Source organism: Coregonus lavaretus, assembly GCF_964263955.1.
Source record: "Coregonus lavaretus genome assembly, chromosome: 5".
In the NCBI taxonomy this organism is placed as follows: domain Eukaryota; kingdom Metazoa; phylum Chordata; class Actinopteri; order Salmoniformes; family Salmonidae; genus Coregonus; species Coregonus lavaretus.
In genome coordinates this window covers 32,830,195-32,857,573 of record NC_139992.1, presented here as the reverse complement: position 1 = coordinate 32,857,573, position 27,379 = coordinate 32,830,195, and the positions used below count along the sequence as shown (strand labels likewise).

The window sequence follows — 27,379 nt, the reverse complement described above, 5'->3', positions numbered from 1 at the left end:
AATATGAACTCTTTTGACCTAAATGGCTTTTGTTTTAAAGATGTTTTAAAGATGAGTATGAGATGAGCATGAGTGTTTTGTTGGTGAACGTGCACACTCAATTAGCTCTGCTCGAGACTATCCTATCAACGGGACCTGAAAAACTGTAATATCCCAGGTTTCTCTGAGTTGCTGTTATTTCTATGCATCCTCAAGACCAGACGGCAGACTCGGGTAAGGCGAGAGGAGGAGGGGGTGTGTCTTTTTGTTAACAACAGCTGGCGTGCGATGTCTAATGTGAAGAAAGTTTTGAGATTTTGCTTGCGTGAATTATAATACCTCATGATAAGCTGCAGACCATAATATTTACCAAGACAGTTTTCATCTATATTTTTCATAGCTGTCTATTTGCCACCACAAACCGATGCAGGCACTAAGACCGCACTAGACGAGCTGTATAGGGCCATAAGCAAACAAGAAAATGCACATTCAGAGGTGGCGTTTCCCGTGGCCGGTGATTTTAATGCAGGAAAACTGAAATACGTTTTACCTCATTTTTACCAGCATGTCACCTGTGTAACTAGAGGCGACAAAACTCTAGGTCACATTTACTCCACACACAGAAATGCATACAAGGCCCTCCTTCGCCCTCCCTTTGCAAATCAGACCATACCTCGATCCTCCTGATTCCTGCTTACAAGCAAAACAACTCAAACAGGAAGTACTGTGTTGCTTGCCTCGAAGCGAGCATAGCTCAATACGTAAGTGGTCTGACGAAGCGGATGCTAAGCTTAGTCAGTCACCAGCTTCATAAATAAGTGCATCGACGTTGTCATCCCCATAAAATTAATGTTTTTGCCGTTGGTCTTACTCACGCTACTGAAGCGCGATTGACAGAGGGATAATACTTTGCTTCGGCCAACAACTATATCTTCTCAAATGTCTTTAATTGACCGGCCCATATGACCTAGTTCAAGAAATGAATACTGACCGAGTCTCCTCGCTTCTGAAACGCGAGAGACAGAAATAGTAACACGTTATGGGCAACGAGTATATTCCTCAGAATAGCTAAATCGGCCGGCCCATATGTCCTGGCTCGTAGCATTCAGTAATCCCCTACACACTGACTTTTCGTCAGATATTCAACACCAGAGTCAATCTCTCCCTACTAGTATCTAGATGAAAAGGGACCACACACACGCCACTCTCAACAACAATCCTGCCTACAGCACTATTGGTTTTCAACGTATCTTGCTACACAATTCCTATAGACTGAATTCAACAGTAAGACCTAGTTCTATCTTAGACTCCTCGCACAGGGCTCCAATATGTCATGACGTACCTTTCATTATTGTGATGACTATTATTTATAGAATAATTACCTAATATGTTTAATTGTTACTAGATTAAATTAATCATGTAACAATTAACTCATTAGGAATTTGGGGCACCACGAAAAAAAGTTGTTTAACGAGTTACGGTTTCCCAAATTAACTTGAAAGATATCTAGATATCTCTTATCATTTACCAGTCATTTATTAATCATTTACCTCATATCAGTCTCATTCTGAAAGTCGTAGGCTCTTTAAGTCATCACGAACCCGGGTCTTACTAATCATTCCGTTCCACACAAATTGATTTAATTCTTTATTTACTAACTAATTAAAAATGATAACACAAGATACAAACACATACACGGTATAGGTAGGGATTAGAAACTTAATACAATGAAAACGGGTCCCTAGCAGACTAACACAATATGACATTTGTTACACTTTGCCCAGAACTGCCGCCTGTTTGGTAAGAAGTAATGCATGTATTTACGTGTTTGTCTTCGTCGTCTCTGTTGGACCCAGGCCTTTGTGGGAAGGGTCGATTGGGCCTTCTCTTTTCGGATGGCCTTTTTATTTAATTATTTAATTGTTTAACCTTTATTTAACTAGGCAAGTCAGTTAAGAACAAATACTTATTTACAATGACGGCCTACACCGGCCAAACCCGGACGATGCTTGCCCAATTGTGCGCCGCCCTATGGGACTCCCAATCACGGCCGATTGTGATACAGCCTGGAATCGAACCAGGGGGTCTGTAGTGACACCTCAAGCCCTGAGATGCAGTGCCTTAGACCGCTGCGCCACTCGGGAGCTCAGATGTAAGGCTCAGATTGTCCACAAGAGGTCACAATGTCCTTCTTCTTAGTCGTCTGTTTACTTTCACTTGTTCTGGAAGTGGTCTTCTGAGGATGGCTAATCAGCCGTGTCGATGATCCCCTGTGGGGTGATGAGAGCGGTGTAGTAGACGATGGTTTGAAGAGAGTAACAGGATGGTCCCACTTAAATTCACCTTCTTAGATAGAGTACTTAGAACAGCTACTCAGCCGTAACATTGATTGTTAGTGGAGGCAACATTGTCGTCTTCACCTCATGTTGATTTTCAGGTTCGGGACCAATATGGACAACAGCTGCAGCTTGAGGTCCGTCTGGTCTAGATCTGATAATTCTTATCTCAGTCTTTTATGCACTCTGGTAAAGAGGTGTGTTTCCGTCATACTGACACGCTCTCTGAGCTCCCTCGGGCGTGGCTAGTTACGAGGCAAAAGTATTATTATCACTATGATTTTGTTAGAAAGCTAAAATCACATTCCTATCTTCACGAAAACATTGTCTTCCTCCTTAATATTTTCTACACAACGTAAAGGATGTAAACCTGATAGACACAGTGTAAAAGCTCTTCAAGTCACAATGTTTTCGTTATAATGCCTTTATACAATTTCTTATGACATCACAAAATATACATACATTTTCCATATTCCATTTCCCATCATTCCCAACGTTTGGATGTTGAAATATATTGTCCCAATGTTCATTGTTGGATGTTGAAGTTTTTGGGCGCCAAAAGTCTCTGAAACAAAGGGCATTCCTTTCACCATACTAGAGGGCCAGAGATAGATTATCCTATCTCTAATTCATGGCAGTATTAAGGTGTCAAGACCGGCACAGCCCCCCCTGTAGGTAAGAGGGTCTGGTTGATGTCGGCCATTTGCCAATCTGATATGAGGCCTTTGATCCTCACCCAGGGAGAGTCATGACAGTCCCCCTAATGTGGTTCAACCTTGGACGGATTCTGCAAGTTTGCAACCCACCATTAAAAAAAAAGACCACGGGATGTCCTGGTTGTGGATCATCGTTGCGGCCCGTCGTCCGGTTGTCCAGGCTGGTAGATCTAGGCAGTAACTTACACAGATGTTAACAACGCACAACACCACAACACTCAGGCAATACATCATTACATTTCCTCCCCAAAGGGGCGGCGCTGTGGCACGAACTGGTGGTCATATGGGGAACTTGTTTGTGGCAATATCACTTCCTTAGTGTCAAAGGATATAAAAATGTAAAGAATAAAAACACAACAAAAGATATACAAAATATATTTTCCCCACCTTAATCATCTACTTGGACTCTATTCTATGTACGTCCATGGTCTTGGCTAAATGACTATCAAATCAAATCAAATTTAATTTGTCACATACACGTGTTTAGCAGATGTTATAGCGGGTGTAGCGAAAGCTTGTGCTTCTACAGTAATATCTATCAAGTAATATCTAACAATTTCACAACATATACCCAATACACACAAAACTAGTAAGGAATGGGATTTAAGAATATATACAGTGGGGAGAACAAGTATTTGATACACTGCCGATTTTGCAGGTTTTCCTACTTATACTTATATGATTTTTAAGTAATTAATTTGCATTTTATTGCATGACATAAGTATTTGATACATCAGAAAAGCAGAACTTAATATTTGGTACAGAAACCTTTGTTTGCAATTACAGAGATCATACATTTCCTGTAGGTCTTGACCAGGTTTGCACACACTGCAGCAGGGATTTTGGCCCACTCCTCCATACAGACCTTCTCCAGATCCTTCAGGTTTCGGGGCTGTCGCTGGGCAATACGGACTTTCAGCTCCCTCCAAAGATTTTCTATTGGGTTCAGGTCTGGAGACTGGCTAGGCCACTCCAGGACCTTGAGATGCTTCTTACGGAGCCACTCCTTAGTTGCCCTGGCTGTGTGTTTCGGGTCGTTGTCATGCTGGAAGACCCAGCCACGACCCATCTTAAATGCTCTTACTGAGGGAAGGAGGTTGTTGGCCAAGATCTCGCGATACATGGCCCCATCCATCCTCCCCTCAATACGGTGCAGTCGTCCTGTCCCCTTTGCAGAAAAGCATCCCCAAAGAATGATGTTTCCACCTCCATGCTTCACGGTTGGGATGGTGTTCTTGGGGTTGTATTCATCCTTCTTCTTCCTCCAAACACGGCGAGTGGAGTTTAGAACAAAAAGCTCTATTTTTGTCTCATCAGACCACATGACCTTCTCCCATTCCTCCTCTGGATCATCCAGATGGTCATTGGCAAACTTCAGACGGGCCTGGACATGCGCTGGCTTGAGCAGGGGGACCTTGCGTGCGCTGCAGGATTTTAATCCATGACGGCGTAGTGTGTTACTAATGGTTTTCTTTGAGACTGTGGTCCCAGCTCTCTTCAGGTCATTGACCAGGTCCTGCCGTGTAGTTCTGGGCTGATCCCCTCACCTTCCTCATGATCATTGATGCCCCACGAGGTGAGATCTTGCATGGAGCCCCAGACCGAGGGTGATTGACCGTCATCTTGAACTTCTTCCATTTTCTAATAATTGCGCCAACAGTTGTTGCCTTCTCACCAAGCTGCTTGCCTATTGTCCTTTAGCCCATCCCAGCCTTGTGCAGGTCTACAATTGTATCCCTGATGTCCTTACACAGCTCTCTGGTCTTGGCCATTGTGGAGAGGTTGGAGTCTGTTTGATTGAGTGTGTGGACAGGTGTCTTTTATACAGGTAACGAGTTCAAACAGGTGCAGTTAATACAGGTAATGAGTGGAGAACAGGAGGGCTTCTTAAATAAAAACTAACAGGTCTGTGAGAGCCGGAATTCTTACTGGTTGGTAGGTGATCAAATACTGATGTCATGCAATAAAATGCAAATTAATTACTTAAAAATCATACAATGTGATTTTCTGGATTCTGAAAATTACAGACCTCTACATGCTTTGTAAGTAGGAAAACCTGCAAAATCGTCAGTGTATCAAATACTTGTTCTCCCCACTGTACATATATGGACAAGCAATGACAGAGCGGCATGGGCTAAGATACCGTAGAATATTATAGAATAGAATGCAGTATATACATATGAGATGAGTAGTGCAAGATATGTAAACATTATTAAAGTGACTAGTGTTCCATTTCTTAAAGTGGCCAGTGATTTTAATAGGCAGCAGCAGCTTCTAATGTGCTAGTGATTTAACAGTCTGATGGCCTTGAGATAGAAGCTGTTTTTCATTCTCTCGGTCCCAGCTTTGATGCACCTGTACTGACCTCGCCTTCTGGATGATAGCGGGGTGAACAGGCAGTGGCTCGGGTGGTTGATGTCCTTGATGATATTTTTGGCCTTCCTGTGATAGCGGGTGTTGTATGTGTCTTGGAGGGCGGGTAGTTTGCCCCCGGTAATGCGTTCGGCATACCGCACCACCCTCTGGAGAGCCCTGCGGTTGTGGGTGGTGCAGTTGCCATACCAGGCGGTGATACAGCCCGACAGGATGCTCTCAATTGTGCATCTGTAAAAGTTTGTGAGGGTTTTAGGTGCTAGGCCGAATTTCTTCAGCCTCCTCCATCTTCGTCGGCGCCAGGATCCAGGTCGGAGTGCGGATTGCACATTTGTCTAATGTCATATCTAGGGCGATCCTACTTGAAGGTGGTAGTTAAAGCACTCTCTGAAATGACAACCTGAATGACAAAGCTTCCATTGGTGTTAGGTACAGGGCTGACCTGTAGCGAACTCTGGGGAAGAAGCTGGGGATGTGGATGGGTCACCTGATTGGGTTTCGGAATATATTGCCAGTTTCCCGAAAATCAGGATTGCTTCCGTCCCACAGGTGATCCTAGCATAAGACTTCATTAGGTCTTCCATTGTGCGTGTGTGCCTGTGTACATAGTAGGTGCACACGCCAAGGCCAATAAGACCAAGGATCTTGATAACAGTCAGGATACTGTCCGGCACCGTCCAAGAGCGGGTGGCAGACCAATCTTTTGGCTTATAGTCAATTGGGTCAACTAAAAGTACCTCATTCAGTACGCTAAGATCAACAGTCATCGGTCCCTCGTACTGAATCTGGTTTTGAAAAGCTGGTGGTAACTCAAGGGAACGTTTAGCAAAAGCGTCTGACATTTCAATATCCTGTCGTCAGGAAGTTGGTAAAGGGCTAGGTCATCTATGTGGATAATCGCCCCCTCTGGTACCGTAACAAAAATTGTCTGATTGGGGAGGTTCAGTTGGGTAGTTGAGTCATGGCGTTCGTAAGTCATAGTGGCGGACGTGAATGGGGTGCTAATCAGCCATTGATTCGCTACCACTTCCACTTACGTGGTGGTGACTCCACCTCTTGCTGTTAGTTTGGCTCTACAGCGTTCTTCGCTGGTGATAGGCTTAAGGCCACAAAGGCGCTCAGTGTTATCCCTGACGAAGGGTTTGCTAGGACACAAGTAGTGGACGTCTTTGGTTAGAGTACACATTAACAGGTTAGGGGTGAGATAGAAATCTTGATTGTGTTCCTGATAAGCTATGACTGGAGGTGCAATGATTTTCACATGGGTGTCGTCGCGCCAAAATCCTACATTTAGAACTGTTTTCAACCAATAGATATTCTCCAGTTCAACAACCAACAGCGTCAGTAAAAATCCCACTTCATTTCGATTAACATCAACGTGTATTGGAATTGCAGACACCAGACTATAGGCCAGGTGTGACTGTAATGGCTTTATCATGGTTGTGGTAGCTGAGGTCAATATGTTGTGCACCATTGAGAGGGGCACTAGATATGAGGGGATTCTATTCATGGCCAAGTGGTCCATCGAAGATCTAACTTCACGGAAAAAATCCTACAACAACAATCGAACCAATTGGACATGGGCATAGTCATGGTTCATGACCTCTACTAGCTTGCCTACCGACAGGAGGGTTTTGTTCAGGAGAGTAGAGTGTGTTACCACCAGAATAGTGTCCTGGAGAGACCTTCCCACATGCTGCAACCTGAGTGCCTGTGATTGCATCTGTTGCTGGATAAGTGGCATCTCTTCAGTAATCTCCCTATCATTTATTTTGACCGTGGCTAGACTGATTGCGTTGACGGCAGTGGTACCTAGAGCAAATAGTGACCCTACAGCTGCACCTATTGAGAGTGGCGCCCAGAGGAATCGTTTTTCTCGCCTGGTCTCTGCTAGTTCTGACTGGATGACTGTGAACTTTTGGAGTTGGGCCAACATGTGGGCAGTGTCTAGCTGAGCATGCTTAACTGCCTGGGTGGTCCAGTCAGCCCCGGCCCAACTCATATATGCCACAGGGGAAATGTGTTGGCGGTACACGTTCTCTGCATCTAGGCGGATGTACAACCTCTGCATGTGTACTCTGCAGTTGGTTATAAGGAGTCCTGGATCATCACGGAGAACAATTCCCGTAGGGGGTCCACTCGTGAGTACATCTGCTGGATTGGTTTTGACCAGGGTACAGAGTGTCAGGATCATCCAAAGGAACTCCATCCTACAAAAACGCATAATTAGAGATATTGTTTAATTATTTCAGTTGTGTTTTGTTTAGATTTTTGTTTGTTTGAAAGAAAAACGTTTTGACATCACATTTAGCTGATTTTCCTATTTTGAACGTGATGTTCTGTCGACCTTTGCTGATTCTGATTTGATAAGCAACAGGTGACAGCTTTAACACAATATCATGTGGCCCTGTCCAGTGGGGCAGGAACTTTTTCGCAACGCCCACGGGTTTGGTGTATACGTAGCACCACACCGTATCCCCAACTTCAAACTCCTGGTGTGAGGCCTTTTTGTCGTAATGGGTCTTGTCACCTTCCACACTTCTTTCCAACTTTCCTTGAGCGTACACAAAGGTAGTCTGGAGGTGGGTTTGCAAGTCCGTCACGTATTGATGGGTCGTGTATGCGGTGGCCGCGGTGACATCTCCTGGTTGGTACAGGAGATGCAGTGGAAGCGTCATTTGCCGGCCCGTCATCATCTCAAATGGTGTTATTCCCGTAGACCTGTTGCGTGTGACTCTGATCGCCATCAATACCAGTGGGAGTTTGAGGTCCCAATCTTTGTGGTTGGCTGCCACATATTTCCTCAAGATTGTGACGATTGTTTGGTTGCTCCTTTCTACCCTGCCACAGTTTGGTCATTATAGCAGCCGAAAAATGGGTTCCTCTGTCGCTGTCCACGGTTTCTCCTGGCAGGCCGAAACGACTGAAAACGTGGTTGAGCAAAAGAACGGCGATGGTTTCCGCTGTGTCATTGGGTGCGGGCAGGCACTCCACCCACTTTGTGAATGCGCAAGTCACTGTGAGGAGATACTTGTTGCCTCTTGCCGATCTGGCAACTTGGCTGACCCAGTCGGTCTGGATCGAGCTCCAAGGGTAAGACACACTGCAAGGGTGCTCTGTGAAGTGGCTTGGAGGGTTGAAACTGGCAGCAAAGTAGACACCCCCTCACGTATTTTTCCAAATCTTGTTCCATGTGAGGCCAGTGGGCCACCTGTCGCAATGTTTCACATGTAGCCTTGACCCCCCTATGGCCCCCACATGGCTCGTTGTGAGCATGAGCTATCATTATCCCCCTCTGTGTTTTAGGAACCACCCACCTTTGTATGGCGTTGGTTTCTGAAACATAAACCAGTAGGTAATCTACAAGTGTGAGGTGCTGTTTAGATGCGTACAGCGAACGCAAGTCGTGTGAGCCTGCCAAAGCCAGCTCGGACACTGGGTGATTGATGGGATCAGACAAAAAGCCATGAAAGTGGCGAGGGACTCATCTTGGTGTTGCATTGCTACCAGGTCACCATTCAAGAGTGAATGAGATATCAACACAATATGTTTGTGCGAAGATGATTCCTGCGGTGCTACATGGCTACTGCAGACACAATGGGCGCCTCGGTTATCATTGCGTCTTGAGCATCGAACACCCAAGGGGTGCCGTGAATTGCACCAGATTTCGCCATGCTGTCAGCATGGTCGTTGCCAAGTTTGTCACGACCAGGTGATTTGGGGTGTCGCTTGACTTTTTTCCCAATACACCTGTATGTTGTGTTTGGTTATGAGGTCATCGAAGCTAGAATGAGCTCTTTTAATTTTTTTATTTCTTTGCCACTTGAAGTAGTCATGTGCTTTTGTTTCCAAAACGGCAAGTGGCATAAGCAGGTGAGTCTGGCATCGTTTGAGTCGGTGCAGATTGCCAGTTCTGACAAGTCGTGTTTTACCGCAGTTTGCAGTGTGATAAGTACACCACCTACTTCTGCGATCTGGCTGGTCTTGTTGCCTAGCTGAAATTGAAGTGGTTTGAACAGAATGTCGTTGTGCCATACCAATCCCACACCAGCTTGCAAGTGGTCTAGCTGACGGTAAGAACAGCCAACTACAAATGCCATCGGCATGCCAAGACACACGTTGTCTTCGAAGTAGTGATGGTTTGATGGCAACGGCGGCACTACGTCACATGGTGCTGGTGCGAAGTCGGTTTCATCTTCACCGCAGCGTTGACACACCGCCAAAGCCCCACCCAAAGGCAGGTTTTTCGCTTTTGCGTAGTTGACAACCACATCATGGCTTTGCAGCGTCATGAGCCAAGCCGCTATCCTGCTGTTATGTACAGCACCCTCATGGATTCTTTGGCTTTTCAGAAAAGTCACCAGCTGCTGACATGTTTCTATGACCTTTTGTCCGCTGACATAAGAGGTGAAGTGCTTGACTGCCCAGACTGTCGACAGCAGCACTTTTTCGCAGTCTGAGTACTTGTGTTCAGCAGGGTTGAGTGTTTTGCTCGCGTAAGCAACCACACGTCTGTCTTGATCGTATTTTTGGTACAACCCAGCACTAAGGCAGTGCTCTGAGAAACCTACTTCCAAAAATAACGTATTGTCTTTGTTGAGGTAGACCAGGCTGGGTGCCGCACAAAGCAGGTCTTTCAAGGAAGTCACAGCTTCGTCGTGAGTGGCATCCCAAACAAACGGGGTGTCTTTCTGAAGAAGACGGGTCAAAGGTTTTGACAAGTCGGCATAATTTTCGATGAATTGACGGGAGTAATTACATAGTCCCAAGAAGTTGCGTACCTCATGAAGGTTTGCAGGCGTTTTGATGTTGCGGACTGCTTGGAATCTGCTAGATTGTGGCAGGATACCCTCTGCACCCACCAGAAGTCCAACATAGTTGACCTTGGTCCTGCACCATTGTCCTTTCATGATATCCAGCTTAGCCCCTGCCATTCCTAGTTGGTTAAGAACGTGGTCAATCTCTTTGAGGTGATGTGACCAAGTCTCGCTCCTCATGAGAATATCGTACACATAGATTATAATTCCCCTGGTGGCTGCATCTGGCATTGCCTTGTGCAGGAAGATGTTTAACTCTGCGGGGGAGTTCGAATACCTGAACGGGCAACGATTGAACGTGAAGAGCTTATTCGAGAAAGAGAAAGCCAACTTGTGTTGGTCGCGAGGGTCGATTGTCATGGTCCTGAAACCATTCGCCACGTTGACAGTGGAGAAGTATTTGGCGTTTGTCACCTTTGGCAACTCTTGGTCGAGCTGTGTCATAGGCCAACGAGACAACGGAACCAGCTTGTTGAGTTGTCTATAGTCAGTGGTAAGACGCCATTTACCCATTGGTTTCAACACAGGCCACACGGGAGCACTGTACATACTGTTACATTCCCTGATTTTCTGTTTAGCTAATAGGGAGTCGATAATATCTTGTACCGCCGAGTACGCTGCAAGCGGAATTTTGTATTGTCTCACAAACGTAGGAGCTGCTCCGGGTGCCGTAGGAATACGCACCACATGAATACCCACAATCCAGCGAGTCTGTTGACCAGATCTCTCGGTGTTTGTTAAATAAGTCCCGCAACTGATGTCTTTCAGTGTCATTGACAAGTGCGTCTGCAACCGTCAGTAGCTGTAGTACCTGTGCATGGAATCCAGGATATGGTTCAGCAGCATTGTAAAGGTCTTCATCAGGTGGTGACAGCTTGTCAATGGTGGGGGAATCATTAGCTGTTATACTTCACTTGCAGAAGAAGATGCGGTATCATCCTCCGTGACGATGGAGTATATCAACACGTCGTTGTCAGAATCGACATCCAGCCTGAAAGCTGATGTGTCGTCCAGTGGCAATATGGGAGTTATTGCGATTGCCTTTGACGGACAAGTAAAAAAACATCCCTTCCTCACCACATAGGTCTAGGGAGGAAGGAAGAGGCCCAATCATGGGAACAAGTTCAAAATCATGGAATGAGTAATCAATCAATGTTCCTAGCTGAATGTGCCAAGGAATGGGGATATCCGCTTGAGTCTGATTCTGCACAAAGAGGCAAGCGGATCTGGCGTTTAGCTCCAACAGCGGGTTACCATTGATAGTTAGCCCCAATTCGAATAATTGCGGCAAGGGTTTGAAGAACACAGTGGTGCCTTCCATCTGGTAGCCGGGCGCCAGGTTCAGTCTTATAGAAACATCTGTGGTTCTTGCCGGTATCACCACGGCGGACTCAGTTATCATGTTGCAAGTTTCAGAAATAGTCTGCCCGGATGCTATTCGCACAGGGTCGAAAGACAAGGCATGTTGGGCTGGCTGCGCCAAAGCAGTGTTGCCAACTCCTCAGTAAAGAAAGTAGCTATTGGCTGTCCTAAAAGTCACTAGAAGTTGCTAATTTGCATAATTGGCCATGTGCATGTAAAATGTGATGGACGCTGTAGGAGAGAGGAATAACGTTGTGGGAGACACAAAAAAGTGAATAAAAAACACCCTAAATATGTTTAGAGCTACAAATTAACTTTCTTCTGTCGATTCTTGTTTTTTTAAATCTCACAATTCCAACCCTCCTCCTTTATCCGGGCTTGGGACCGGCAAAAGTGACCCAAAAGAGACACTCTGGCGGAATGACTTAGTTTTTTAATTAAAAAAAGTTTGGTTTGGTTTTTAACCTTATGGTCCACTTAGGAGCCTACAACAAGTCACAGTAAAACATGAACATTTTCAACCATAACATTTTTTACATTTTTTTGTATACAATCTACATTAACAATCTAAATGGACCAAAAAGAGAAAAACTGTCAATGGCAATGTAAGGAAATGATAGTAACAAGTCTGGCCCTAATTCAGGTTAATTGTTGTTGTTTTTTAGACCCCCCTCCACACACACACAGGCTGTGCTGGCTCACAGAAAGAGTGGGTCATCGTCATTTTGGTCAAGGTTCTCTATGGCAGGTTCAGCAACTGAGGGAGCTGACTTAAATGAGTAAGCAGCTGATGTGCCAATAAGCTGCAAAACATTATCAGGCAGCTGGTGCTCATAGCAAGCCTCACCAGACAGCTTCAGTCCATATCGAATGTACAGGATGGAGTTAAGGGTCTGCAAGGACATCCGATTTCTAAGTTTGCTTTTTACCACACTCATCTGGCTGAATACTCTCTCGACTTCAGCATTCAAGTGTGGCAAGGACAACACAGACACAGCAGCCATGGCAAGTTCTTGAAACGGATTGATATAAGCTGCATCTCTGAACTTCCAAATCTCACTCCAGAAGCCCAGTGTGTTTTTTGTCTCATTCCATTTACTAAGATGGATGGCACGCCATTGCTGGACAATCTTGTCTATCTCTGCAGGGGAGTAGCCAAGGAGCTTGGCTATTTTTTCTATTTCTCCAGGGCTCTTATTGTGCTTTAGAGTTTCCTCCACATTGAAAACTGACATGCACTGCAATGCTTCGATGTTGTCCGGCAGTCTCACCCTCAACTCATTAGTGAGGGAGATGGTGAAGGCTACACACCGCTTTCAGACATTGTTTTCATCCTCAGGCGCAAGGTGGAGCTCAGCTGCCTTTGACTCAAAAAGGTAACCAAGGTATAGTTTGGGACTGATGTATCCATCTATTGGCCCTTTGAGTACATCAACATTTGCCAGGGGATTCAGCACCCTGCTGCTCACAGACTTGATCAGGCTAACCAAGCTGTCAAGTAGCTTAAGAGGATCTACTTGCTCTCCCTCAAAAGCCTTGATGGCCAACTGTACCTCACCCAGCACTGACTTCAAAAAAGTGAGATACAATATGTTTTGAGGATCACTGTACATGGAGTATAAAACCTCAGCCATGTAGCAGTGTTCACTGGACTTGGTCACTGCGAAATGCAGCCTAAGCTCCTCCCACTGGTCCAAAATGCGTGAAACCGCGGGTTCGATGGAGAGCCAACGTGTGGCACACACCTTGGTTATCTGTAAAGGTTTCTCCCCACAGTTTATGGTCTCATATATGGCCTTGTAGGGCTCCCTGCACTTTGGAGACACTGAAAACCAGTTATAAGTCTCTTGTACCAAGTACTCCACACTATGGGGGATGGTGTCATTGGAAGCATGACTTACAGCAAGCTGCAGAGAGTGGCACACACAGCGAATAAGAACCAGATCTTTGAGGCCATACTCCTCCTTCAGCACTTTATGGACCCCATTGTTAATCCCCGTCATAACAGAGGCATTGTCAGTCCATATCCCCAGGAGTTTCACTTTTTTAAGACAACACTTCGAGGAAAGCCACAACAGCACGGGCTATAGATTTGGCATCTCCTCCCTCCAACTCAACAAGCCCCAGAAATGTTGATACAATTGTCTGCTTGGTGTCACTAAAGTACCTTATCACAACCCCCAGGTACGTAGAAACACTTACATCCGTGGACTCATCGAGGAGGAGGCTGAAACGCTGGTCACCCACATCTGCGACCAAATTCTTCAGAAAGTATGGTGCTAGCACACCATTAATCATTTCTGTGCACTTTGTCCTGTGCATTTTGAAGTGGGTAGCAGAAGTGGAGTCTGAGAAAGCAGCTCTACATGCTTCTCCAATGTGATCACATGCCAGCATGGAACAGGCAGTATGCCCGTGTATCATCTCCAATAAACGGCTTCAACCAGCCTTTAAATTCAGGGTTTGATTCCCACTCCTTTCTTTATTTTTGAGTGCACAGTTTAGACTGAGACATGATGAGCTAGCCAGCTAGATGTTTAGCTTATGTCACAGAGAGGCACACACACAGTGGACGAGGTGACTGAGGCTGTGTGAGTCAAATGCAGTGATTTATTTTAGACAAAGAACATTTTACATTTACATCCCATCCTGAATGTAAGCCAGGGCGGGATCAGCCAGCAGCGGCTTCGCGCATGCGCGATTGATTTGCAGTCTGGACGCGGATGGGTGAACATCTGACTGCAGCTGGGAGGGACTGCTGCGCGAGGACTGGGCCGCCTGTGAGTGCTTTGGGTCTCCAAAAGTCTCCAATAACACCAGAAAAAGTCGCTAGATTTGTCGCTAGTCGATTTTTTGAAAATGTGTCGCTAAATATAGCGACAAAGTCGCTAAGTTGGCAACACTGGTCAAAGACCAAAGAACTTGGTGTATGGTATGGTGTTTAACACCCAATCTCACCAAAATGTCCGCTCCCACATAGACTGTATGCGGGAGGTTCACGACAACCAGTAAATAGTGAAATACTTCCTTGTTTCCAATGCAGATCGATAGCGCTCATACCCCTAAAGCGGTGAGTGTCGTCTGAGGAGTCGTTCCCAGTGGGAATCTGAACGTTTTCGGAACCAGGGGGTGGCAGTTAGACGCTTTTGAAATGTTGTTGAACATTTCCAAACTGATTGCAGATCTTTCGGAGCAGGTTGCCAGTATGGCATCCTCAACCATTGTGCCGTTTAGGCACACGCCGTCTATCTGTAGAGGGCGGTATGTATCGGCTGGTGATTCACCCAAGCTACATAGGAAAACCTCATGTTCGGTTAGTTTCCGAGTTGAACTAGTCACCCTGTCATCTGCCACAAATTGCGGACTCATTACCAAGTTCACTGGGGGCATGTCAGTTGATGATGCCAAACCGTCGTCGTCGCATAACGTATTGCGTGTAGCCTTCGATGAAGGTGGTGGTGTCAGCTGAGTTATTGCGATTTGTGACCAGATTTGGTTAGATTTCCAATCCATCAGTGGTACCAAACGGTCTATTAAATCCATCCCAATCAGCATCTGCTCGGTGTAAATGCTAGTCACATACACAGGGTGGACAAGTGACACACTTTCAAAGTTCAGTTTTAGTAGGATACGCTTGGTAAGAGGCGAGGTAGCCTGAGTGAAACCTCGAAGTTTAGTTTTTAACCAATGTTTCACTGGGTCCACTGCCCTTTTGAGTTCATCCAGCAAAGTCTGAGATATAAGGGAAATAGTCGAACCCGAATCTATCAGTGCATCACAGGTCAAACAGTCCTCTTAGACAGCTTTGAGGTAGGGCCTGTTGGAGTCGGTTTTTCCTTGTCATATCGCCAAGAAAGTGGAGTGGGTTGGCAGAACGGAGTGGTGAGTTATCTGTGTCAATTTTTAAGACAGATTGCTGTACTTCGTGACCCAGTGGGTCCTCTATCGGAATCGGAGAGGAATCAGCTGTTGCAACGCTGCTTAACTTGTGCGTCGCAACATCTATATCATGGTCTCTAGACAAAGCCCATGGGCTTGTGTCTAGATCGAGCGGGCACTGGACTGGGATTTGAGTGAGGTCGGGGTTAAGGTGAACGTTTCCGACCTGGCAAATGGTGTTAATTTCTGGGGACCCATTCTCCGGCAATTTCACGCCTAGATTTATATTTTCCGTCTTTCTCCCAAAAAAAATCGCTGCAGTACATCTATTATCAGAGCTTCTAGAGAGCTTTGGGTTACGTTTTGTTCGTCATCGAACCCTTTGTTACTCTTGTTACGCTTGTTACCCTTGTTCTCTGACCATTTGTGAGGGTTAGATGCAGGAACGTAGTGGCCAAATCGACCTTTGCGGGGCCTGTTTGGTTGGGGACGTTCTTTGTAGCTATCATTACTACGGTGGTCATCGGTGTGGTATGTACGTGGTAGCCGCCCACCTGGTGCGTCATCTTCTTCTGCTCTTGTCCCTGATGCCGCACCCTCCAACTGGAGTGATTGCACCCTCTTGAAAACCGAGATATCCGGGCTCTTAGACCGGCCCGCTTTGGATGCATCAAAAGCTGTGCTCGCAAGCTCTCGGAGTGCCGAGATTGGCAAACCAACGTGGGCAGTAGGGCCCAAGTAGTTAATGAAGTTGGGATACATGTTTGACAGAAACATTTGTTTGAATGGTAATAGCTCTTCCATTCCTGTTTCAGTGAGCATGCCAAAGTAAGCTGAATGAAGCCTATGATAGTAGGCTTGTGGGTGTTCATTCCGAGCTTGTTTGACAGTGTTAGCCAGCGAGCTGTTGTGTTTGTGAGTCGCATAACCACTGAATTCTATTTTCAAAGCTGTGGCAAGTTTAGCGTAGTTGTTTTGCACGTGTTGCTGTTGTAGACGGATGAACCTTGTCACGTGTTTGTTGGACGTTCACATCAACAGGTAAAGCCTGTCAGTATTCGTAGCGTTCGAGTAGCCATCCAAGGTGTCCTCTATGTCTGCTAAGAACGTCTCAGTGTCGTTTGGCTTACCTGGAACGGGTCAAAGATGCGGAAGTTTGACGATTTTGTCAAGGCGTTCCGCGCCAAGTGCGCTTCCTCCCATGGATAATTTTTGACTGAAGGGCCAAGAGGAAGAGCCAAATTGAAATGTTGTTGGCGAAGAGGCGCCATGTTACTCTGGGCCGAACGACCAAGATGAAAAGACTGAGGGACCCCAAGAAAGGTGGCCTACACGCAATTCCATAATGTGGAATTATGTTTTTCAAAATGTTTACAAATTAATTAAAAATGAAAAGCTGAAATGTCTTGAGTCAATAAGTATTCAACCCTTTTGTTATGGTAAGCCTAAATAAGTTCAGGAGTAGAAATTTGCTCAACATGTCACAATAAGTTGCATGGACTCACCCTGTGTGCAATAATTTTTAATGACTACCTCATCTCTGTACCAAACACATACAGTTATCAGTATGGAGACAGTGACCGTTCCTGAATGGCCAAGTTACAATTGACTTAAATCTTCTGGAAAAATCTATGGCAAGACCTGAAAATGGTTATCTAGCAATGATCAACAACTTCATAGAGTTTGAATTATTTTTTAAAGAGTAACGGGCAAGTGTTGCACAATCCAGGTGTTCAATACTTATCTAATCAAGATATTAGTGTTTTTTGTGATTGGAAAAGTGTGGTGAGTTAAGTGATTGAAAAAGGAAAATGGTTGCAAATGCCAGAGCCCGTGTGTGTCTGCAAGCAGGAGTTGTGACAGAGTTTTCAATTTTGTGCACATATGGGATATATATATTTTAAAATAAATCACAAATATAGTCTATTCATTTATTGTCCTATCATGATGGAACGTTCCCCAACCCTATACCCTAGACACCCACCTGAGTGTCCTTATCTGTTTTATAGGCCTACTGCAAGTAGTCTATACGCAGCCAAGACAGAAAGATAAACGCGGTTAGAGACCCACTAAAGCAGCAGTGACCCCAGTAATCCATGGGGAGGGGGTCACACTCGGACAATCAGAGAGGGGGCAAATTATTGTGGCCCTAGTGGCACAAAATAATCAAAAGGTCTGACTGTTCAGAGATGCTTGGGAAAATGGTCACAACATAATGCATATTATTCGTTAATTGTGAAAATATATTAAGATATGCAAAATATATATATATATATATATATATATATATATATTTTAAATAACAGTATACAATACAATCGAGGTGAGGGCGTTGGAAATGCTTTTGGCTGTTAATCTGCTTCTGTTCTGTAGGTGGCACTTTGCACTCTTTTTAAAGGGTGGTTCCCAATCTCTCAAAGGCCCTAGGACCCAGGTGGACAGGGGTGGTCTGCCAGTCACTGGGACGACAACCCAACTTGGGATGGGGGGGAGGTTTTAGCAGGTGGAATAGTGGAGAACAATTGGAGGTTTACTCAGTAGTAGTGCAAATATCATGGTACCGCTATATGGACACTCAATCATCATGGTACTTTTTAATGGTACATTTACAAACATATATTATTATAAATATAATTAAAACTTGTATCTCATTATGGTAAATGGTGAAATAAGTATAGCCAGTTATAATTGTATTGGCTTAGCAGATAATAAGAAAAGACTATCATTATTTACACTGTACCTAACTAAAAGAGAAGGAATATAATCTATATTGTTTAGAGGAAATTCATTCAAACATTTTAGATAAAGTTTTGTGGGAAAAGGACTGATTTGTACTTCTCCCATGGGCAAAGAAACTCAAAAGGGGTTATGATATTAATTAACAATAATTTTATCAGAATATGTAAATTGTCCAAACAAATCCGAAAGGAGATGGATTATTTTGTGAAACATTTGTGAAAGAGCACAGCACAGTTGAAAATATATGGCAAATAGAAATCAAAACTGGATGGTCTTCAGAGGTAGATGGGAGGGGTTGAGGCTAGCTGAAGGATGGGACTAAAAACAAACAAAAGATAACTAATGTAAAATATACTGTGTCCGTAAAATGTATATAGTGTATGCATGAGCTGGATGTAGAAGCTTAAGTGTTGTAGTCCATTAGTTTACTCTATTTAGGGGAGGGGTGGTAGGGTTAGGGGAAATTAATGAAGGGAAATATATGCAATATTAAAGCTTATCCACCCCCCAATATTTTTATTTTTTTAAAGATACTGTTTTATTTTTCATTCATGTATTACAAATGTTAGAATTTTTCTTCTACTTTGACATTAAAGAGTATTTTGTGTAGATCGTTGACAAAAAACAACAACATTTAAATCCATTTGAATCCCACTTTTTAGCACAACAAAATGTGGAAAAGTCAAGGGGTGTGAATACTTTCTGAAGGCGCGTTATAGCCTGCGCACACATGCATACTGATGTCACAAACACAGACACACACTCCACATATGCTGCTGCTACTGTCTATCATCTATCCTGTTGCCTAGTCACTTTACCCCTACCTATTTGTACATAGATACCTCAAGTACCTCGTACCCCTGCACATTGACTCGGTGCTCCCTGTATATAGCCATGTCACTTTTACTCTTTATTGTTATTAACTGTGTATTTATTCCTCGTGTTACTATTTACATTTTTTGTTGCATTGTTGGAAAAGGACCTATAAGTAAGCCTTTCACTGTTAGTCTACAGCTGTTGTTTACGAAGCGTAGCAAATAAAATGTGATTTGATTTGAATGCCTGGACAGAAAATGTGTCCTGACCTAGCCCCTTTTCGATTTACAGATATAAAATTATGCTGCACAGGAATTCCACTTTGGGGAGTATAAATATATTTTGAATTTTAAAGGGACAGGATAGTGAGCAATCTGTTGATAGTTCCACTTAACCTTCCAATTGGCTTAGCATGGGGTAATCCTCTCAGATCTGCAATGGGTCTTCAGGAAAGAGTTTAGAAGTTAACGGCTACGCGTTGATTTGGGTCGGGATTAGACACGGTTTTTGCTGGATTTCATCTTTTGACCCAGACTTATTCTAATCCTGTTTTGCCCTGCTCTGTCTGCAGCTGGAGCGGAGCTTCAAGTTCATGAGGGAGACAGAGGACCAGCTAAGGATCATCCCCCAGTTCTGTTTCCCTGATGCTAAGGACTTGAAGCCAGTAGAGAACTATCCCAGGTCAGCAGGATTACACTCATAATACACTAATCTAATATAGCCTACATGTCTTTGTATTCATACACAGTTCTTATGTTTGAGAAAAGTGCTTTATAGATTAAATGTATTTAGCTCATTTTAATGATCTTGGATCTGTACCATAATTTACTCTTATTAGCCTCATAAACCAAAATACTGACCCTGGAGACTATGCGGCCCAGCAAACATGACCCCATGTCGGTATTCAGTGGGCAAGGTGGGCACGGGCTAGCCCACAGCAATCCCACATCATCCCAACACACTAAGCCCACACCAGCCCCAAACGGGCTAGCCCACAACAAGCCCAACACAGGCTAGCCCACACCAATCCCACATCAGCCCAACACAGGCTAGCCTACACCAGCCAAACAAAGGCTATCCTACTCCAATCTCACATCAGCCCAACATGGGCTAGCCTACACCAATCCTAAATCAGCCCAACACAGGCTAACCTACACCAATCCAACACAGGCTAGCCCACATCAGCCCAACAAGGGCCAGACCAAGCCCAAAACAGGCTAGCCCACACCAGCCCAACACATGATAGTCTACAACAGCACAACACAGGCTAGCCAACACCAGCCAAACAGGGGCTAGCCCATACCAAGCCCACACTGGTCCAACACAGTCTAGCCTACAACAGCTCAACACAGGTTAGCCCACACCAAGCCCAACACAGGCTAGCCCACACCAGCCCAACACGGGCTAACCTACAACAGCCCAACACAGGCTAGCCCACTACAGCCCAACACAGGCCAGCGCACACCAAGTCCAGCTAGAGGCAGGGGCTCATTTCAATATTTGTGGGGCGTGGTTTGCACACAGTTCTTTTCAGGCAAGTTTATAGTAACTGTCCAGTGAAAATCTAACTTTTAAATGTTCATATTATGTTAACTCATAACAAAATAATGTTGTTGACTCATCCTATACTTGTATTTCTGGGCAAAACATAAATTGGAGGGGGAAAAAAACACTTAAAAAACCCCCACCTCAAACTTGTATCTCAAACAGACCATTTAAAAAATGCTTGCTATTTCCTCATAGATGAGCTGGCCAGTCAGCGGTCTACTCTGTTGCTGTGGAACGCCCACACCATTCCAACACAGAAAAGCTTATTTTTAACATACTTAATTATACATTTTTGGAAGGAAAACTATTTCACTCATATTATAAATATTTCATAGAAATCTGAAGACACTGGACAGTGATTTTGTGTTCTGTTGTGTGATAAGAACATGTTTTTTGATCTTGTACACTGCCAATGATGAGGTCTATTAAAATACTTAAATAAGTGCCAAATGTGACATATGAGAAACTTAACAGTTTCTCTTTTGTTAAAATATATTTATGAAAATAACAACTTGGTTATCCTTCTGATAAAATGTAACATGATCCCTTAATACCTTTAAGTCTTGACAATTATGCAATGTATGCATGGAATTAAATTGTAATGAATTCATTATAAATAAATACAGCCTTATGAAATTGCAAAGGCATATCAACCCAATGTGGGCAGCCTACATGGGGTTAATATTTGTGTCCGCATTGGGCCCACATCATTCTAATGTGGACATGTTTGCTGGGAAAACACGGGCTTATTTCAGGCAAAGTGAGGGCTGCCCTCACCAGATATGGGCTGCCCACACTGGGTCACACTGGGCCAATGCCTTGGGGGCCAACGTGGAGCCGTTGAGCAACGGCATAATGGCCGAATGTGGGCAGCCTACATGGGGCCAATATGTTTGCCCGCGTTGTGCCCACATCATGCCAATGTGAGCACGTTTGCTGGGAGGTTTATATCAGAATCCAATAAGCATATTATACATTAATATATTGTATTTTATTTTCCCACAGTGAAATGTTCTCTTTTGTTTTGACTGGCGAAGATGGAAGCAGGAGGTTTGGATACTGTCGTCGTCTACTGGTAAACAGAAACAGTCTAATGTATTTACCTTTAGCATGTATTCCTTCAGTACACATATACACTACATTACCAAAAGTGTGTGGACACCTCATCGTCGAACATTTCATTCCAAAATCATGGGCATTAATATGGCTTTCCACTAGATATTGGAACATTGCTGCGGGAACTTGCTTCCATTCAGCCAAAAGAGCATTAGTTGAGGTTGGGCACTGATGTTGGGCGATTAGGCCTGTCTCGCAGTCGGTGTTCCAATTCTTCCCAAAGGTGTTCGATGGGGTTGAGGTCAGGGCTCTGTTCAGGCCAGTCATGTTCTTCCACACCGTTCTCGACAAACCATTTCTGTATGGACCTCGCTTTGTGCACAATGGCATTGTCATGTTGAAACAGGAACGGGCCTTCCCCAAACTGTTGCCACAAAGTTGGAAGCACAGAATTGTCTCAAATGTAATTGTATGCTGTAGCGTTAAGATTTCTCTTCACTGGAACTAAGGGGCCTAGCCCGAACCATGAAAAACAGCCGCAGACCAATATTCCTCCTCCACCAAACTTTACAGTTGGCACTATGCATTTCGGGCAGGTAGCGTTCTCCTGGCATCCGCCAAACCCAGATTTGTCCCCCAGATTTGTCCGTCAGACTGCCAGATAGTGAAGCGTGATTCATCACTGCAGAGAACGCGTTTCCACTGCTCCAGAGTCCAATGGCGCTTTACACCACTCCAGCCGACTCTTGGCATTGCGCATCGTTATCTTAGGCTTGTGTGCGGCTGCTCGGCCATGGAAACCTGTTTCATGAAGTTCCTGACAAACAGTTATTGTGCTTACGATGCTTCCAGAGACAGTTTGGAACTCGGTAGTGAGTGTTGCAACCGAAGACAGATTATTTTTATGTGCTGCGCGCTTCAGCACTCGACGGTCCCATTCTTTGAGCTTGTGTGGCCTAACACTTCGCGGATGAGCCGTTGTTGCTCCTAGACGTTTCCATTTCACAATAACAGCACTTACAGTTGACCGGTGAAGCTCTAGCAGGGCCGAAATGTGACGAACTGACTTGTTGGAAAGGTGGAATCCTATGACGGTGCCACGTTGAAAGTCACTCAGCTCTTCAGTAAGGCCATTCTACTGCCAATGTTTGTCTATGGAGACTGCATGGCTGCGTGCTCAATTGTATACACCTGTCAGCAACAGGTGTTGCCCTCTGTAGCTCAGTTGGTAGAGCATGGCGTTTGCAGCACCAGGGTTGTGGGTTCGATTCCCACGGGGGGCCAGTATGAAAATGTATGCACTCACTAACTGTAAGTCGCTCTGGATAAGAGCGTCTGCTAAATGACTAAAATGTAAATGTGTGGCTGCAATAGCCAAATCCACTACTTTCAAGGGATGTCCACATACTTTTGTATATATAGTGTACCATCCAGACAATACAGAGTCACTGACAGGAAGTGGTTATCTATGATGTCGGCTGAGTAAATAACCATGATACTGCAAATAGAGATGGACTGGTGGGAAACAATTATTCCCTGAGATGGATTCAGCTGGAATATGTGCATGTGTGTGCGCTTATGTGTGTGTGTGCGCGTTACTGTGAGTATTGTGTTATAGATGCCTGCGTGCTTGTGTGTGTTCTTATTTTTGTGAAAACATCCTGTGTCTTTCACTCTGCTGAAAAAAACAGCATAGACCAGCATACATTTCAAGCTCGTCCATGTTGTTCTATGCTGGTCAGTGCTGTTCGGATGCCGGTCAAGCTGGTATGACCAGCATGGTCTAGCTGGTTATGCTGGCAGACAAGCCTGGTCCAGCTGGTTATGCTGGCAGACCAGCCTTCGTTGTGTTTTCGCTGGTGACCAGCCTTCATTGTGTTCTCGCTGGTGACCAGCCTTTGCAAAACCAGCATCAATTCACATTATGCTGGCTTGCAAAGTGATGTTTAATTCCTATTGGAATCCAGCCAGAGTGGATTCCCACAATCTACATTCAGAATAGAGAGCAATAGTAATGGCTTTTTTTTGTAGGCACTACATTGGCCAAAGCATATGGAGAAATTAATGTTTTTTTTTGTAGGGTTTTTGGATAAACACAGACAATAAGATCTGTGGTAAACACAGGCTTAGGATATCTTATGAGTTTTGTTCTATGAGATCATCTTCATCAGCTAACATCACTTTTTGTGAATTCTGAAGAATTTATGTAATCAAAACAAGCACATAAAACACATAAAGGCTTCATAATTCATAAAGGTCATGTTAACTGACTGATATTATTTCATAGAACGAGCCTGTGTTAAAGGTGAACTGCACTCACTGATTCCGCATGTGTTTCTTCCGGTGCTCATTAAGAAATGCAGTGGCTATTACTGAAGCCCAAACGAGTTGTCTTTGGAGTGTGGTTTAATGTGGGTGTTTCTTGGGAGTGTCTTTGCCATTCAATCACAACACACAAACAAAGGCAGTAGTGAGTAACTTAATGAGAGCGAGGTAAGCTAAGCTAGCTTTGCTATAGAGTTAAGTTTTGAAGTTGAGAACTTCTCCTGTCCTGACTGACTCGCCATCTCAAGATTATGTTGTTTTTAGCCAACCTGACAGCAGTTAGCTAGCTAGCTAGCATAGCTTGGGGATTGCTACAGCTGGATAGCCTATCTAGCTAGCTAATATTTCTCTGTCAAATCACAGGTATGCCAAGATAGCAAGAAGTACCCATGTCTGGAATGTGTTTCATGAGACACTCGTTCTACAACACCTTGTTACTAAAGTAGCTTGCAACTTGTTGATAACGGGATATGAGAAGGGTGGGTCGGTCAAGGATCGATTCAGACTAGGTGGTAAATTGTATGACAAGCGGCAGTTTATTCAGAGTAAAAATGTCTGGTACAAAACGTGCACGGTCTCGTTCTTTCAGCTCATAGGGAACCTCCAGAAAAAGCGCCAAAAAACAGTTCACATATGTTTTATACTATTTGTAAAGTAGGTTGAGTCTGGCAGATCTGGTCTTCTGGTTGGTCCATGCTGCTCGGGCGTCGTCCTCTGTGATTGGGTCTAGGAGATCTACACACTGTAACTCAGGCTCTTTGTTCCGAATGTTTCAGCAGAGTAAAGATTTGGTGTGTGCGTTTAATTATCTTGTCTTGAGTGAGTCTGTGTGTGTGAGTGCATTTGTGGCAAGAGTGTGTGTGTGGTCAAAACTTGTCTTGGAAAAAGGAATTAGTTATAGCAATTTTAATAGCAATAAGCTGTTTATAAAAATAGCATTTATTACAAACTTGAAGTAATACCAGTCATGTAAAGATATGTTACAGTGGAAACAATATGAACTGTCAACACAATATTCTATAACTGGCTAGTTCGGTCTCATCTCTCCTTACGTCTGCTGTTAGATCTTTCCCGGGGGACAAATCCCAGGACTAATATCCCTACAGGTGTAGGCTACATGTGGACATTTCACAAATATGGCCAGCTTGATTTTGAAAGAGGAAGCAAAAGTACTTTAAGCATATGTTTTCGTTTCAGACTCCTCCATCTCCACTAACCGAAGTTAATTGTATGGATTTTTTTCTGGTAATAATGTAAAACTAACAGAAAGACCAAATTACAGAAGAGGAACTTCAGGATGCAATTAAAGCATTTAAGTCCTCTGTAGCTCAATTGGTAGAGCATGGCGCTTGTAACGCCAGGGTAGTGGGTTCGATCCCCGGGACCACCCATACGTAAAAATGTATGCACACATGACTGTAAGTCGCTTTGGATAAAGTGTCTGCTAAATGGCATATTATTATTATTATTATATTAAGTCCGGGAAAACTCCAGGGCTGAATGGCATACCAGTGGCGGTATGCCAAACCATTTTTGATATACTCAGAGGACCGTTATTAGCATGTTTTAACCACTCCTATAAAAATGGTAGATTATCAGATACTCAACATGAAGGTCTAATTTCATTATTACTGAAACAGGATCCAAGTGCTGAATATAAAGTTGGAGGCCACTTGCACTTCAGTGTTGAGATGCAGAAATTATGGCAAAATGCATCGCGCATAGAATTAAAAAGGTATTGTCGGATATTATTAATTCTAATCAGACAGGTTATTTACATGGATGATACATTGGAGATAATATAAGAGAAGTACTGGAAACAATAGAACACTATGAAAAATCTGGGAAACCAGGCCTGCTATGCATAGATGAATTTGAAAAGGCTTTTGATAAAGTATGACTGGAATTTATACACTACCAGTCAAAAGTTTGGACACAACTACTCATTCCAGGGTTTTTTCTTTATTTTTAAAATGTTTTACATTGTAGAATAATAGTGAAGACATCGAAACTATGAAACAACACATATGGAATCATGTAGTAACCAAAAAAGTGTTAAACAAATCTAAATAAACTTCAAATAGCCACCCTTTGCCTTGATGACAGCTTGGCACACTGTTGGCATTCTCTCAACCAGCTTCACCTGGGTTGAGGTCGGGGGATTTTGGAAGCCAGGTCCATCACTCTCCTTCTTGGTCAAATAGCCCTTAATCAGCCTGGAAGTGTGTTGGGTCATTGTCCTGTTGAAAAACAAATGATAGTCCCACTAAACCAAACCAGATGGGATGGCGTATCGCTGCAGAATTCTGTGGTAGCCATGCTGGTTAAGTGTGCCTTGAATTCTAAATAAATCACAGACATTGTCACCAGCAAAGCACCCCCACACCATAACACCTCCTCCTCCATGCTTCACGGTGGGAAATACACATGCGGAGATCATCCGTTCACCCACACCGCGTCTCACAAAGACACGATGGATTTAACCAAAAATCTCCAATTTGGACTCCAGACCAAAGGACAAATTTCCACCAGTCTAATGTCCATTGCTCAAGTTTCTTGGCCCAAGCAGGTCTCTTCTTATTATTGGTGTCCTTTAGTAGTGGTTTCTTTGCAGCAATTCGACCATGAAGGCATGATTCACACATTCCCCTCTGAACAGTTGATGTTGAGATGTGTCTGTTACTTAAACTCTGTGAAGCATTTATTTGGGCTGCAATTTCTCAGGCTGGTAACTCAAATGAACTTATCCTCTGCAGCAGAGGTAACTCTGGGTCTTCCATTCCTGTGGCGGTCCTCATGAGAGCCAGTTTCATCATAGCACTTGATGGTTTTTGCAACTGCACTTGAAGAAACTTTAAAAGTTCTTGACATTTTCCATATTGACTGACCTTCATGATTTAAAGTAATGATGGACTGTCATTTCTCTTTGCTTTTTGAGCTGTTCTTGCCATAATATGGACTTGGTCTTTTACCAAATAGGGCTATCTTCTGTATAACCCCCCTACCTTGTCACAACACAACTGACTGCCTCAAACGCATTAAGATGGAAAGAAATTCCACAAATTAACTTTTAAGAAGGCACACCTGTTAATTGAAATGCATTCCAGGGTACAAGAGAAAAGCAAAGAGAAATGACTACCTCATGAAGCTGGTTGAGAGAATTCCAAGAGTGTGCATATAAAACATATTTTGATTTGTTTAACACTTTTTTGGTTACTACATGATTCCATATATGTTATTTCATAGTTTTGATGTCTTCACTATTATTCTACAATGTAAAACATTTTTAAATAAAGAAAAAGCCTTGAATGAGTAGGTGTGTCCAAACTTTTGAAGGGTACTGTATATACTAGGTGGTGTCAAAGGAAGGCCCACAAAATTGTCAAAGCATCCAGTCACCAAGTCATAGACTGTTTTTTCTGCTACCGCACGT

At 43.9% G+C, this 27,379-nt stretch overlaps 1 pseudogene across 1 annotated transcript in view; it reads left to right on the top strand.

Annotated features, from left to right (window-relative positions):
• The window catches only part of LOC311129470 (DENN domain-containing protein 2A-like), a 71,919-nt pseudogene that overhangs the window by 4,179 nt on the left and 40,361 nt on the right, over positions 1–27,379 (top strand). The window contains exons 8-9 of the transcript XR_014615311.1: positions 19,589–19,698; positions 21,571–21,640. The product of XR_014615311.1 is annotated as a DENN domain-containing protein 2A-like (transcript). The remainder of the gene's footprint in view (positions 1–19,588; positions 19,699–21,570; positions 21,641–27,379) is intronic.